Here is a 14,350-nt window from a genome sequence, read left to right on the forward strand (position 1 = left end):
GTAGGAAACACACACGCTGACTCAATACGTTGTCTCTATGGGCCTGATTCACAAAGCGGTGCTAACAGTTAGCACCGTGGTGAAAAGCTCTTTATCACGCCTAAACTCTGTTTAGGCATGATAAGTTTAGGTGTGATAAGTTTAGGCGTGATAAGTTTAGGTGTAATAAGTTTTTAGGCGTGATAAGTTTAAGCACCAACTGGGTTAGCACCGCAGTGCACAGCTGATCAAAAGTTTTGTGCTAGCAAAGTCTGGTGCACTTTGCATAGAGTTTAATGGCGCTGCTTTGCGTGCGGGACTTTGCGCACGTAATAACCTTATCTAAACTTAGCATGCCTAAACTTATCACACCTAAACTTATCATGCCTAAACTTAGCATGCCTAAACTTAGCATGCCTAAACTGAGTTTAGGCATGATAAAAATGGTTATCACGCCTAAAGTCTTTAACTGGGTTATCACCGCTTTGTGAATCGAGCCCTATGTGTTTATCTGATGATGGGAGATATAGGTGGATAATCTTGGGAGTAAAGTGAACCTATAAATTTCGCTGGTGAGTTTTTGTTAAAGCGAATCCGAGATCAAAAACTAACTATCAGAAGTAACTTGTCTATATATCTCATCTAAAGTTTACACAGCAAATCTAGCTGCAAACAGCTTCAATAGAATATGATTATTTCTTCCAGTGATACAATGACAGCAGCCATGTTGTTTGTAAACATTACACACAGGCAGGCTTATCTGCATCTTCAGCACTCAGCCTATGAAAAAAACTAATCCCCCCTCCTCCCCTCTGCCTCTGAAATCTCTGGCTAGTAATACCTCCCCCTCCTCCTGCCCAGACTGAGATCCCATGAGCCCTTGCTACTTGTCTGAAAATGCCGAAGTTCTCTTAAAAGCTGTGGGTGAGGCTTGTTTAGTTTATAGGGAATTAGAGTATTAAAACAAAAACAAAAAAGCATTTGGCTTGAGGAATGCCCTATAAAACAATAGAAAAGGAACACAATTATGCAATGAGTAAAAGTTCATCTCGGATCCACTTTAAAATAGCTGTAGGAAAAACACACAGACTGAATACCTGGTCTCTATGTGATTATCAGATGATGGGAGATATAGGTGGACAATACTGGGAATAAAAAGACTGTACACCTCTCTGGTGGCTTTCAGTTACTGGATATCTGTAGGTAACACACACTCACTGAATGAATTTACAGTACCTCACAAAAGCGAGCACATATCACACACAGAGATATGATACTGTGATGCAATGTCAAGTAGACAGTGTACAGCTTTTTGTAACAGTCTAATTTGCCATTCTATCAATAGAATATTTTATGTGCCCACCATTATTTTTCAACACTGTCTTAACTCTTTTGGGAATGGATTGAGTTATTTTGATGGGACAGCAAATCCACACTGTTATACAAAATGTACCCTGACTACTTTACAATGTATCAAAGTGTCATATATTCAGTGTTGTCTCATGAATAGATATAAAATATTTAGAAAAGTCAGAGAGATCAATTTTGTGAGAAACTGTATGTGTTTACCGGATGATGGATATAAGGGGGGAATCTCGGTAAACCCCAAGTATTGCTCTCCCCTTTATAAGAAATGAAAGTCTCCTCTTACCCGGTGATGTGAGGGGTGGCTAATTCTCCATCATGGTGCCCTTGTAGAGGTCCTGGTGTCCTTCTATATACTGCCCTTCCTCCATAGAGAAATAGATGAGACTGTGCTTCCTTATAGGAACCTTACAGATAAAAGGATACAGTCACTACCCATACAAATCACTGTCACTGCATACGGTCCCATAATTCCTGGAAATACTCAACTCACCCCAATAGCAGATCAACGAGGATATCCTGCTTCACGTGAGTTTCAAATAACAGGTGTGAGGTGGGGGCACCGTGATGGTCACTAGACTTCACAGAAGGAAAAATCTGTATGAAAAGACTGAAAATAAGGTCATGTGACAGTTCCAGAATCCCCCCTCACCTTTCCAGTCTGCTCTCATTAAAGTCTAACTGTCGGGCATAAAATAAAAAATCAATTCTTTATTTTTATCTGGTAAAGAAGTAATAAGGATGCTAACCAGGCAATCCAACAGTTAAAATCACTATTACTTCTCTTGTTGATAAATGATCATTCCCCAGTTTACCTGACTCTTATTTGGTACACAAAAGAAGTTGCAGGGCATGCTGGGTTGTCCTTTTTTGCTTCTTTACTTCCCCTCAGACTTAACTAATGCAGCCTAATTGGCTGAAGCCTCTTCCCCTCATGTTTTCCCCTCCCACACCTCTGTTCCTCTCTGATTGGCCAATATTTCTCATGCTGAGACAATGCACTTTCTATTGTGAGGGGTGGGCAAATCAGGAAGAGGAGCGTTAGGGAGGAAATTACATCAGGATTGGCTTAAAAATAGCCACTCTTAAAATGGGAAAAGCTAAGGATTCTCTCTTTTTTTTACTATATATGGGTAAACTGCACCAGCCCGTTTTTTTTAGAATCTTAAATCCACCTTAGAGTCTTCGCTATCAGAATGTCCACCATACAATCAGATAATATAAAAGACAGCGATCCTCTTCACTGGCAGCAATCCATAAACATGCACAATTCAAAGAATACTACACATAGTGCATTACTGTTAAACTGATATTATGCATGCCCACCCAGGGTGTCCAGTGATCAAATTGTGCTCCACACTTTGTGCATGTCCACACTCTCCCCTATATAGTAGCAGCTCATCGGATACTGGACACCTCACATCCAGGTGGATCTAGCGTGTAATATCAGTGGACCAATTTACGACCAAATTCCATATTCCAGTAGCAGAAGGTTTAATCCATAGTTTACATATAAAAAGACAATAAAAAGCTCATAGTGTAAAACAATTTTTAAAAGTGGCGCTTTGCCCTGCGCTAATCCAATCACATATGTCAGAAATTTCCAGGCCTATCGGGCTCCCCAGCCCAGTGGTAGCGGTCACTCTGTATGGTCACGGCATCCCGTTTCCTCTTACTGCGCTTCCACACAAACTCCTCCGATCGGTGAGGTCCCGCCTCCAGTGACGCCAGACGCACCTGGCTCCACCCTACGCGTTTCGTCCTGTGGACTCATCAGGGGCTGACGTCACAAGCGCGGCCGTCGTCTAATGTAGTGAAGGCACCGCCTCTAATGGGTGTGCGCATGCTCTGTTTCTCAGTGGTTGAACCACAAACTCTGCGCCGTTCTGAGTTCGCTTGAGATGCAAATGATGCGCCATTTAAACCTCATAGGTTTCTGTCACGGACAGTTGATAAGCAGTGAAATGCCTCTCAAACTCTCACAACTGCTTGCTGCTGTCTGGTAGCTGCTCACTGCTGCCTGATAACTGCTCACTGCTGCCTGGGAACTGCTTGCTAAGCACACAGTCAGGGCCGGATATCTACTTTTTACCGCCCAAGGCCCACTGTCACCAGCTGCCCCCTGACCAACCTAACAGCATCTCAACCAACCACAACCCCCAACTTACACACACTTTCCCCCCTAACATATAGCAAAATAAAGATTAGATACTTACCATAGTAGATCCTCCTGGAGCCCACTGTTCCAGTGCTGGGAACCTCTGAACATATTCAGACCCCACCACTGCTGTTTGAGGCTCTCTTCTTTCTCGAGTCTGCACTTCCCTCTGTGTACAAGCCCCATTGTACTTGACATGCTCGAGTATGGTCTGCACATGCCCAGTAACACAAACCCACTTGTGTATGGCCTTTTCCTCTTTGCACAAGCTGCTTTGTTCTACTGGGCATGTACTTGCACATACCGAGTACAGTTGTGCTTGTACACACTCATTATAGGTAATTGGATGACCTCCCCTCCCACCCATGCATTATGCTGGGTACACACGTTGCGATTTCCCGCTCGATCCACGGGATCGATCGATTATTTCCGACATGTTTGATCGGGTTTCGATCGATACAGCCAACGATTTTGCATGTTAAGTATGCAAAATCAACAGCTGTATCGATCAAAACCCGATCGAATATGTCGAAAATAATTGATCGATCCTGCGGATCGAGTGGGAAATCGTAACATGTGTACCCAGCATTAGAGGGATGTGTGGATCAGAACTGGGGGCCGCAGTGTGAGCTAAAGGACCAGGATGGAATGAGAGGCATACTTGAGAAGGGCGCGTGAATGGGACTGTGTATGCGCAGTCAGAGTGCCAAACTTACAGAGCCGCTTGCGAAAGAATGGAGGGGGCCCAGAGAATGCTGTGGGGCCTCATGGACTTCGGGGAGCTGGAAGAAGCCCCAGGTAAGTAAAAATGCATAGTTTTAAACACAGCTCAGGTATGCTTTAAAGAATAAAAAAACACCACCACACACAATTCCAGAAAACATGAACTAAGCAAAAACAGGATTTACACATATCTGGGGCTTCTTCCCGCATCAGGGGTGGAATACTGCTTCTGGCCCCTCAGTTCCTTTAGACTCCTCTCCATCTGCTATAGCCACACTTAAAAAGCTGCAACTGGCCTCAGTTGCAGCTATGGCGCATGCATGCAATCTTCTCCATTATGCTTCCAAGCGGCAAGGCAACCGTGGTCTAGAGCATTCTGCACATGCTTAGCTGGGAAATAATCCAAATCGTACAAGCACAGAACCTCACTAGCCATCGCTGCTGTGCAGTCACTGGGGAGCATGATTAAGGAGGAGCTGTGCACACAGGACATTGCATGTGCCATAGCTGTGACTGTGCCCAGTCAGCTTTTTAACCTCCTTGCCGTTCTAATTCCCGCGTCCGCAGTTTTTTGCATCTTTTTTTTTTTTATCATGTAGCTAGCCTAGCGCTAGTTACATGATGCCCCCCTCCCTGCGTCGTCCCTCCCACCCCTCCGATCGCCGCCGGCACACTCACCCATAAGGAAATCCCGTTCTGAACGGGATTTCCTTTAGGGCTTCCCCCGTCGCCATGGCGACGATCGTGATGACGTCACCGACGTCAGCGGGAGTCCCGATCCACCCCTCAGCGCTGCCTGACACTGATTGGCCAGGCTGCGCACGGGGTCTTGCCGGGGGGGGGGGGCCCTCAACCGCGGCAAGTAGGGGCGAATCGGTGGCGATCGCAGGTAACACGCAGCAAGCAAAGTGCTTGCTGCATGATTTTAAAAAAAAAATTATGTAAATCGGCCCAGCAGGGCCAGAGCAATCCTCCGCGGCGGGTTATCCCGAGCTCAGCTCGGGATAACCGGCAAGGAGGTTAAGAGGGGTGACAGCTATATGACAGAGAGGAGTCCTAAGAAACTGGGGGCAAGAACACTCTGGGGGGTTGGAAGAAACAGAAATGTGTAAATCCTGTTTAAGCTTTTTTTTAGCTTTAGTTCTTGTTTAAAACACACAGTACTTCTTCATCTCAATCAACTTACAGTGTCCTGGGTCCTCCACTCAATCATACGTGCTCTCTCACTCCCTTACAGGATGTCACACCAGGACGGACCCAGCAGCTGTACAATTCCTGCACACAGTAGTGTGTAACCATGTGGAAAGAGGCGAAGAAGATGAGCCTCCTTTCACTTCGTGTCTGCTGAACACAGAACAGATCTCTTCTTGCTTCATATTACCCAGGCACACAAGCAAGGATGAGGAAGATGGGGGGGGGGGGGCAGCCTTACCATTTGATGTCTAAAGACAATGACAGCGAGCAGGGCTGCAGCGATACAGCCACTGCTCCTGTCACACTCACATTAGTAAAGCTGGCCCAGTCTGTAGCCGCTGCTGCTGCACACACAAACATGGGACTGTGTGCAGAGCAAAGCAGGGGGCGGCTGTGCACAAACATGGCACTAGCACTTCATTACTGTGGGGAATAGTGTCAGCGGCAGTGAGGACACTGGTTGGTAGGTTGACTGCTTGTCAACCCGCCCCTTGCTTGGCTCTGCCCTATGCACGTGCCTATCTGGCCTTCCCACAAATCCGGCCCTGCACACAGTTCAACTCCCAACTGTCCCACTTTTGGAGGGACAGTCCCTCTTTGGGAGCCGTGCCTCTTTGTCCCTCTTTCCTCCTCATTTGTCCCTCTTTCAGGAATTTGTTCCTCTTTCTATGTAAATATATATATTTCTCTACTAAAAAATGTGTTTGACTCTAAACTTTGTTCTCATCCTTTAAATTGATATATTACTAATTTTAAAATGTTAATATGAAGGAAAATGAACCAGGATAGAAAGGAGAAGTGTGAATTGAATTATAAAACATCATATTTTTCTTATGAAATCTTTATAGTAGCCATGACTAGGGGTGTGCCGGGGGCGTGATCATGGGTTTAGCAGGGGCATGGCTTAAGTGTCCCTCTTTCTCATCTCAAAAAGTTAGGAGGTATGCTTTTATGATAGCCTATGTGCTCCTCCACCACCACAATACCGAGCCTCGCCTCCCTCATCTTAATACCTGTCCTCCACTCTCCCACTCTATGAAAATATGCTATATTTGATGTATTGATTACAGACGGCAGAAATGAAAATAAAATAAACTTCCACCCCCTCCTTTGCTGTCAGCACGTGCTCTGCTCTCAGTACTTCCGCTCTGTATGTAACCACTTCCCGTCTCTTTCTCCCTAAAACAGGAAAGACAGAGAGCATTGGGCTTGGATTATACTCACGTGTTATCCCGTTTTATTGTAGCGCTACCAGAGGCTGCTGGGGCTGGGCTGCAAGACAATATGCCTCTGAACTTCGGGCCTATCTCATCACCTCCTCTCTGTGGTTCTGTATTTCCGTTTTCTGCGTTCCGGCTGGTAAGTGGTGTTCATGCGCCATCTTGTGGTCAGTGAGCTAACTGCATCCTCTATAATAAAAACTGTCCCTGCGTCACCGTGTTTCCCTGTCTTGTGTGTCCCTGGCATTTTTGTACTGAGCATGTGCGCAGCCAGGGCAGTTAGGACACAGGGACGGTAATGACAGATAGTGCAGCCCCGCATGTGCAGTAGGAGCCTGGGTAGGGAGGGGACCCCTCGATCCAGCTCTGTGCCGAATTGCAGCCCCCGAGCCCCGCTGGTTCCCGAGACTGATTACAGCAAACCTATCTCGGGAACTAGCGGGGCTCGGGGGGTGCAATTCGGCACAGAGCTAGATCAGGGGGTCCCCTCCCTACCCTGAAAATTTTGGGAGTGTATGTGGTGTGAAAGCGGATATATTTCAGGAAAATAATATCTAACTTTCCACTGAGCATGCGTGATACTCAGTGAGGAAGGCTGCTTCCGGGCTGCACTATCTGATATTACACCGGACCTGACAGTTTGCTCTCTGTGGTTCGCAGAGGTTTTCATTGCATTGTGGGAAATAACTGCTTTTTCCAACTGCCAAGCAAGCAGCTCCCTGTGTGCATATACTTCAGACAGTGTTGGGGAACGAGGAAGCGGGACGCCTATGTGCGCGCATTGCGGGGTATAGCTTAGCACCCGTTTAACGGGCGGGCCTTTTTACTAGTGGTCAATAATCTGTTAAAGGAAGAGAGAGCTTGGTGTGATTTGCCTTCTTAAATGACACATCCGAGGTTAAAAATAAAAATTCACTTACCTGGGGCTTACTCCAGCCCTTGCCAGCTGTCCTGTGCCTTCGCCGCAGCTCCGCTCCACGCTGGTGGTCCAGCGTCCCCTCCAGCTCAAGATTCACACTGCGCCTGCGGCTCTCAGAGTCACGCTGACATCATCCGGACTGTACTGTGCAGGCGCAGTAGCTCCGCACCTACACAGTACAATCTGAATGTCAGTGAGCATAAGCAGATGCCGACCTGGCAAGGGAACCGGGAGCCACCAAAGCTGTGGCGAGGGCACAAGACGGCTGCCAGGGGCTGGAGGAAGCCCCAGGTAAGTAGATTTTTGATTTCTTTTCTTCCTGGTCCTTTCCTTTAACAGAGAGCAGCCAGAGAGTATCCAGGAGATAATGGGGTGTAGCAAGGGATAAGAGCGGGGCCAATATAATTTGGGCATAGCCAGCATCATGACGGCATTTCCCAAACGTATCTATTTATGTGACATTCTCCCACTTTCTGTTGTGCTGTACAATGTAAGGGATTATTTAGTGATTCCTCTAAAGCCAGTCAGTGACATGATCATGGCCGGATTACTTACAAGGCAACTGAGAGCCTATAGTCCAGCAGCGTGGCGAGCACAGAAATACTGCATTTAGGCTCCACTGCAGCGCCGTATCTTAATTTATCCCTCCTTTTCCAGCCGCTTCAGTCTGCATCACTCTCCAGCAGCTTGAGACTCTCTGGTAACATGATAAGAGCAGGGCTGGTTCTAGAGTTTTTGAACTTGTGAGGATGCGTGCCCCCCTCCCCCCCCTTGAATTGGAATTATCACACAGCACCCAGAAATTTTCATCCTCAGTATAGGTAGGTAGATAACCAGGTATAGGTGCCCCCTGTATAGGGTATCCAGGTATAGTTCACCCCCCCCCCCCCCCGTAGAGGTAGCCAATATTGTTGCCCCCCTGAATAGGTAGCCAGTATAGTTGCCCCAGTATAGGTAGCTTATTATTATTTTTTATGTATATAGCGCCAACATATTCCGCAGCGCTTTCCAAAGCACAATAAGACGACAAGGGAAACATCGGTACAACCAAAAAATGTACAGCAGAGTCTCAAGCAGCACAAATATTGCAATAAAACAGTAAACATTAAGAGGATGACTCTGCCCTTGCAAGCTTACAATCTAAAGAAAGTAGCTAGTTTAGTTGCCCCCAGAATAGCTAGTATAGTTACCCCGGTATAGGTAGCTAATATAGTTGCCCCAGTATAAGTAGTTAGTATAGGTGCACCAGTATAGGTAGTTAGTATAGTTGCCCCAGAATATATAGTATTGTTGCCCCAGTATAGGTAGCTAGTATACTGTAGTAGCCCCTAGTATAGTTGCCCCAGTATAAGTAGTTAGTATAGTTGCCCCAGTATAGGTAGCTAGTATAGTTGCCCCAGTATAGGTAGCTAGTATAGTTGCCCTCCAGTATAGGTGGCTAGTATAGTTGGCAAAGGATAGGTAGTTAGTATAGTTGCCACCAGGTTCCCCCAGCCCTGCAGAAACTCCCTCCCTCCCAGACCGTCACTTAGGACAGGCTCACTCGGTTCCCCTTGCGTGTTCTGCTTAGGCCGGTTACACACTCAAAACGTGCAGGAGAAAGGCTCCTGCAGGTGTTGCGGCGTGTCGTCAGGAATCTGCGTTGCGAAGCTGAGTAGAAGCGGTAGTAGTTAATTTACCCGAAGGGGAAACGCCGATTCCCGACGATAAAATGCACCGGAATGCGTCATACCGCAACGCATCGAAACGCAGCGTCGGGTGTGAAAGGTAAAATGAAAGTCTATGGACTTTCCTTTTACCTTGGTTAACGCAAAGTATAGACTTTGCGTTAAAACGCCGAAAAAGGGCTCTGGTGTGAAAGAGCCCTTAGCAGAGCTCAGAATCCACATGACCCGCAGCAGCTCCCATAGCAGCGCGCATGCCGGAAGCATTACAGATGCGAGTGGCATATCATGATTGGCTGCATTTTGAAGACAGTTTCAAGATTGGCCCAAGTGTAAGCAGAATGTTTGCAAGACATGTCCTGCAAGTCCCACCCACTGAGGTATCAGAGCCAGCAAGTGGCTGCCTCTATTCAGTGACGGCTGCGCCCTGGAAACTATACCAGCAATTTGTCCAGTCTGATTATGCAGCTCTAAGGTATACATAACCTTGTAGTCCACCAAATCTGCAATTGCTTGACTATACCTCCAATGGGAGGATAGAGTTGCTTCTTTGCAGAAGAGAATGCATCAGGGCATTCTGGGTCATCTCTAGAATTTCTCATATAGTAAACTTCTGAAATAGTAAATCACTTTTCCCGGTCCTTTGGAGTTTACTATAATGAGATTACACTGTAGTAGAATATTGGTAACACTACAGACATTCCATTATCAATAACAGGTAATAGTAGAATATCTAATATATTCTACATTTAGCAATATCTCCTTCCCATTTTACCTTGCATTACTTTTAAATGTAGGCCTATCACCCTCTTATTTCCTCCTCTTAAAGTGATGCAAAGCCGAATCTCTACTGTATAGTGAGTGCAGGGCTTGTGGCATGGGAATTTATCAGCTATAGTGAGTGCAGGACTTGTGGTATGGCAGGTTATCAGCTATAGTGAGTGCAGGGCTTGTGGTATGGCAGTTTATCAGCTATAGGGAGTGCAGGGCTTGTGGTATAGGAGTTTATCAGCTATAGTGAGTGCAGGGCTTGTGGTATAGGAGTTTATCAGCTATAGTGAGTGTGGGCTTGTGGTATGGCAGTTTATCAGCTATAGGGAGTGCAGGGCTTGTGGTATGGCAGGTTATCAGCTATAGGGAGTGCAGGGTTTGTGGTATGGAAGGTTATCAGCTATAGTGAGTGCAGAGCTTGTGGTATATTAGTTTATCAGCTATAGTGAGTGCAGGGCTTGTGATATGGCAGTTTATCAGCTATAGTGAGTGCAGAGCTTGTGGTATATTAGTTTATCAGCTATAGTGAGTGTAGGGCTTGTGGTATGGCAGGTTATCAGCTATAGTGAGTGCAGAGCTTGTGGTATATTAGTTTATCAGCTATAGTGAGTGCAGGGCTTGTGGTATATTAGTTTATCAGCTATAGTGAGTGCAGGGCTTGTGGTATGGCAGGTTATCAGCTATAGTGAGTGCAGGGCTTGTGGTATATTAGTGTATCAGCTATAGTGAGTGCAGGGCTTGTGGTATGTAAGGTTATCAGCTATAGTGAGTGCAGGGCTTGTGGTATGGCAGGTTATCAGCTATAGTGAGTGTAGGGCTTGTGGTATGGCAGGTTATCAGCTATAGTGAGTGCAGGGCTTGTGGTATATTAGTTTATCAGCTATAGTGAGTGCAGGGCTTGTGGTATATTAGTTTATCAGCTATAGTGAGTGCGGGGCTTGTGGTATGGAAGGTTATCAGCTATAGTGAGTGTAGGGCTTGTGGTATATTAGTTTATCAGCTATAGTGAGTGCAGGGCTTGTGGTATGGGAGTTACTCAGCTATAGTGAGTGTAGGGCTTGTGGTATGGCAGGTTATCAGCTATAGTGAGTGCAGGGCTTGTGGTATGGCAGGTTATCAGCTATAGTGAGTGCAGGGCTTGTGGTATGGGAGTTTATCAGCTATAGTGAGTGCCGGGCTTGTGGTATATTAGTTTATCAGCCATAGTGAGTGCAGAGCTTGTGGTATGTAAGGTTATCAGCTATAGTGAGTGCAGGGCTTGTGGTATGTAAGTTTATCAGCTATAGTGAGTGCAGAGCTTGTGGTATATTAATTTATCAGCTATAGTGAGTGCAGAGCTTGTGGTATATTAGTTTATCAGCTATAGTGAGTGCAGAGCTTGTGGTATATTAGTTTATCAGCTATAGTGAGTGCAGAGCTTGTGGTATGGCAGTTTATCAGCTATAGGGAGTGCAGGGCTTGTGGTATGTAAGGTTATCAGCTATAGTGAGTGCAGGGCTTGTGGTATATTAGTTTATCAGCTATAGTGAGTGCAGGGCTTGTGGTATGTAAGGTTATCAGCTATAGTGAGTGCAGGGCTTGTGGTATATTAGTTTATCAGCTATAGTGAGTGCAGGGCTTGTGGTATGTAAGGTTATCAGCTATAGTGAGTGCAGGGCTTGTGGTATATTAGTTTATCAGCTATAGTGAGTGCAGGGCTTGTGGTATATTAGTTTATCAGCTATAGTGAGTGCAGGGCTTGTAGTATGGCAGGTTATCAGCTATAGTGAGTGCAGGGCTTGTGGTATGGCAGTTTATCAGCTATAGTGAGTGCAGAGCTTGTGGTATATTAGTTTATCAGCTATAGTGAGTGCAGGGCTTGTGGTATGGCAGCTTATCAGCTACAGGGAGTGCAGGGCTTGCTTTATGACAGTTATTCACAGGACTTGCAACATGGGAGTTATTCAGCTACATTGTGTCATATTTTGTACCTGTGCCAAAGCTTTGGTAAAAAATGAGATACTTACCTAAAGAGAAGGAAGTCTCAGGATCCTATTAAGGCTTCCCTCCGTATTCTGCTGTCCTTGAGCGTGGCCCCCGGAAGATTAGCGACAAGGCATTGTTACTAATCATATTGAGGCCATACAGCTCCTCTTCCTGCAATGTGGCTGCAGGATCCCGCCCACGCATGTGCAGTAAGGCGGAGCTTTTCGCCTGTGAGCAGCTCCGTGGTACTGCGCATGCATGGCCGTGCTTACGCAGTTACTGGATGGCCACACTCGTAACAGAGGAGGAACGCACAGCAAGAGGGCACATCAGGGCACAGAGGAAGCCTCAATAGGATGCTAGGCCTCCCTCTCTTTAGTTAAGTATCTCATTTTGTACCTAAGCTTTGGCTCAGGGACACTTTAAGGGGAGTAAATGAAGCAGCGATCCAGCATGAATACACCTCTGTGCTTACCTTAGGTAGTATTTTTCTCAGGTCAGATATCCTTCAGCAACTCTGCAGCCACAGTGTAGCTGAATAACTCCCACGTTGCAAGTCCTGCACTCACTATAGGCCGGAAACCCACTAGGAGCGATTTCCTGAGCGCTTTGCGATTTGAAAACTTGCTAATTTAATGCTATGAGTGTAATCCCATTTGAGCCATGTGATTTTTTAAAAATCCCCCATAACATTGCAAGAGCTTTTTCAAATCACTAGCGATTAGAAATCACTCCGAGTGGGCTTCTGGCCATAGGAGAATAACTGCCATACCACAAGCCCTGAACTACTTAGAGCTGATAAACTGCCATACCGCAAAACAAGAGTTGATTCCTGTCCAGAGTAATTTATATATGTATAAAATAACTTTTTTTCTCATTTTTAAAAAAAATCATATGTATTTCATTTTTAATAAAATCATCGTAACTGAGGTAAGTTTCCAATCTCTCGATCAGACATTTGACTATTAAGGCCAAAATAAGTTCTGATCAACCTACTCCTCAGATAGATTGCTTATGTGCTATACAGATTCCCCCCACCACAAATCAAACATGTTTCGGCTCCCTAAATTGAAGCCGTCGTCAGGGAATAAACTACTTAGAGCTGATAAACTGCCATACCACAAGCCCTGCACTTCGTATACAGTAGAATCCCTTTATAGTAAAATCCAAGGGTCCAGGAAAAGTGGTTTACTATACCAAAATTGGTCATACATTGTACTGTATACTTATAAATACACATTTTCCGGGACCCGCAGACTGAATTTACTATATCAGAGCTTACTATAATGAGATTGTACTGTAGCTAGTGTGGTGGGTGAGCAGCGTGCGGACGCGCATCAGGGGCTCTTCAATTGGGATTTACAGGATATTGGCATAAGGTCATTCATTACATGGAAGTATGTATTATTAACAATAATAAAACAAATATAAAAACTGTGTCTGATTTTTCTTTTTTTTACTAGTAACCCTTTGATTCAGCTTTGCAGTGTGAAGGTCGGCAATGGCATCTGGTAATTTGTGGCAGAATCTTGGAGTGGATGGAGGTGAAGGGAGGTCACCCTGCTGGGATGGGGAATAAGCCTGTGTCTCTCCAAGTTGCTGCAGGACTATGCAAATGTATGCAGATTGAAAATGGACCAATCGTTTCCCACCCCAGCTCCATTTGATTGGTCCACTTTCAAGCTGTATACATTTACAGAAAATGTAATGTATTTTACATCAACTCAGAATTAATTGCATATCATTGACCATCATCATACTACAGGCGTGCAATGTTACAGAGTGCTCTGGCTACAAACACTGAGCTTAGGGCCTGTTTCCACTACATGCAGATTGGATGCAGAAAAACTCACTCCAATAAATGCCTGTTGGAAAATCAGCCTCAGAAAAATCACATTTAGTGGAAACAGGCCCATAAGCATTCATGGGAGTCCGTTTTTCTCTATCCAATCTGCGTGTAGTGGAAACAGGCCCTTAGGCCGCATTCACACTAGAGTGTTTTGCCGGCAATTTCGGCAAAATGCTCAAATGCTATCGCTTTTGAAAGCGCTAGTGTAATGAAACCCTATGGGCCTGTTCTTACTTGGGCGATTTGCGCTAATCACCGCAAATCGTCCAAAATCGCAAAACGCAAATGTGTAGCCTGCACAATTTTCAGGCGATTTCCCGGCGATCGCGTTTTAGTGCTATAGAAGCACTAAACGCGTTCGCGGAGAAATCGCTGCACTGTCCAGAGATTTTTCCGTGTGAAATCGTGGAAAAATCACTCCAGCAAACCGTTTTGCGCATCTAAGAATGGGGCCTTAGTCTCAATTATAAGAATGCAATTTATTTTTTTACAGTAGATTGATGCAGTTAATAGTACATCTTACATTACAGGCAGAGTAACAAA

At 45.4% G+C, this 14,350-nt stretch overlaps 1 protein-coding gene across 1 annotated transcript in view; it reads right to left on the reverse strand.

Annotated features, from left to right (window-relative positions):
* Positions 1-6,828, reverse strand: part of LOC137562627 (zinc finger protein 271-like) — a 53,615-nt gene extending 46,787 nt beyond the window's left edge. Inside the window, exons 1-3 of the mRNA XM_068274148.1 lie at positions 6,644-6,828; positions 1,838-1,941; positions 1,631-1,751 (exon numbers count right to left, since the gene is read on the reverse strand). The gene's annotated coding sequence lies outside the window, so the exon portion shown is untranslated. The remainder of the gene's footprint in view (positions 1-1,630; positions 1,752-1,837; positions 1,942-6,643) is intronic.
* Between the last annotated feature and the right edge of the window lie 7,522 nt (positions 6,829-14,350).

The sequence above is a fragment of the Hyperolius riggenbachi genome, chromosome 3, assembly GCF_040937935.1.
Source record: "Hyperolius riggenbachi isolate aHypRig1 chromosome 3, aHypRig1.pri, whole genome shotgun sequence".
In the NCBI taxonomy this organism is placed as follows: domain Eukaryota; kingdom Metazoa; phylum Chordata; class Amphibia; order Anura; family Hyperoliidae; genus Hyperolius; species Hyperolius riggenbachi.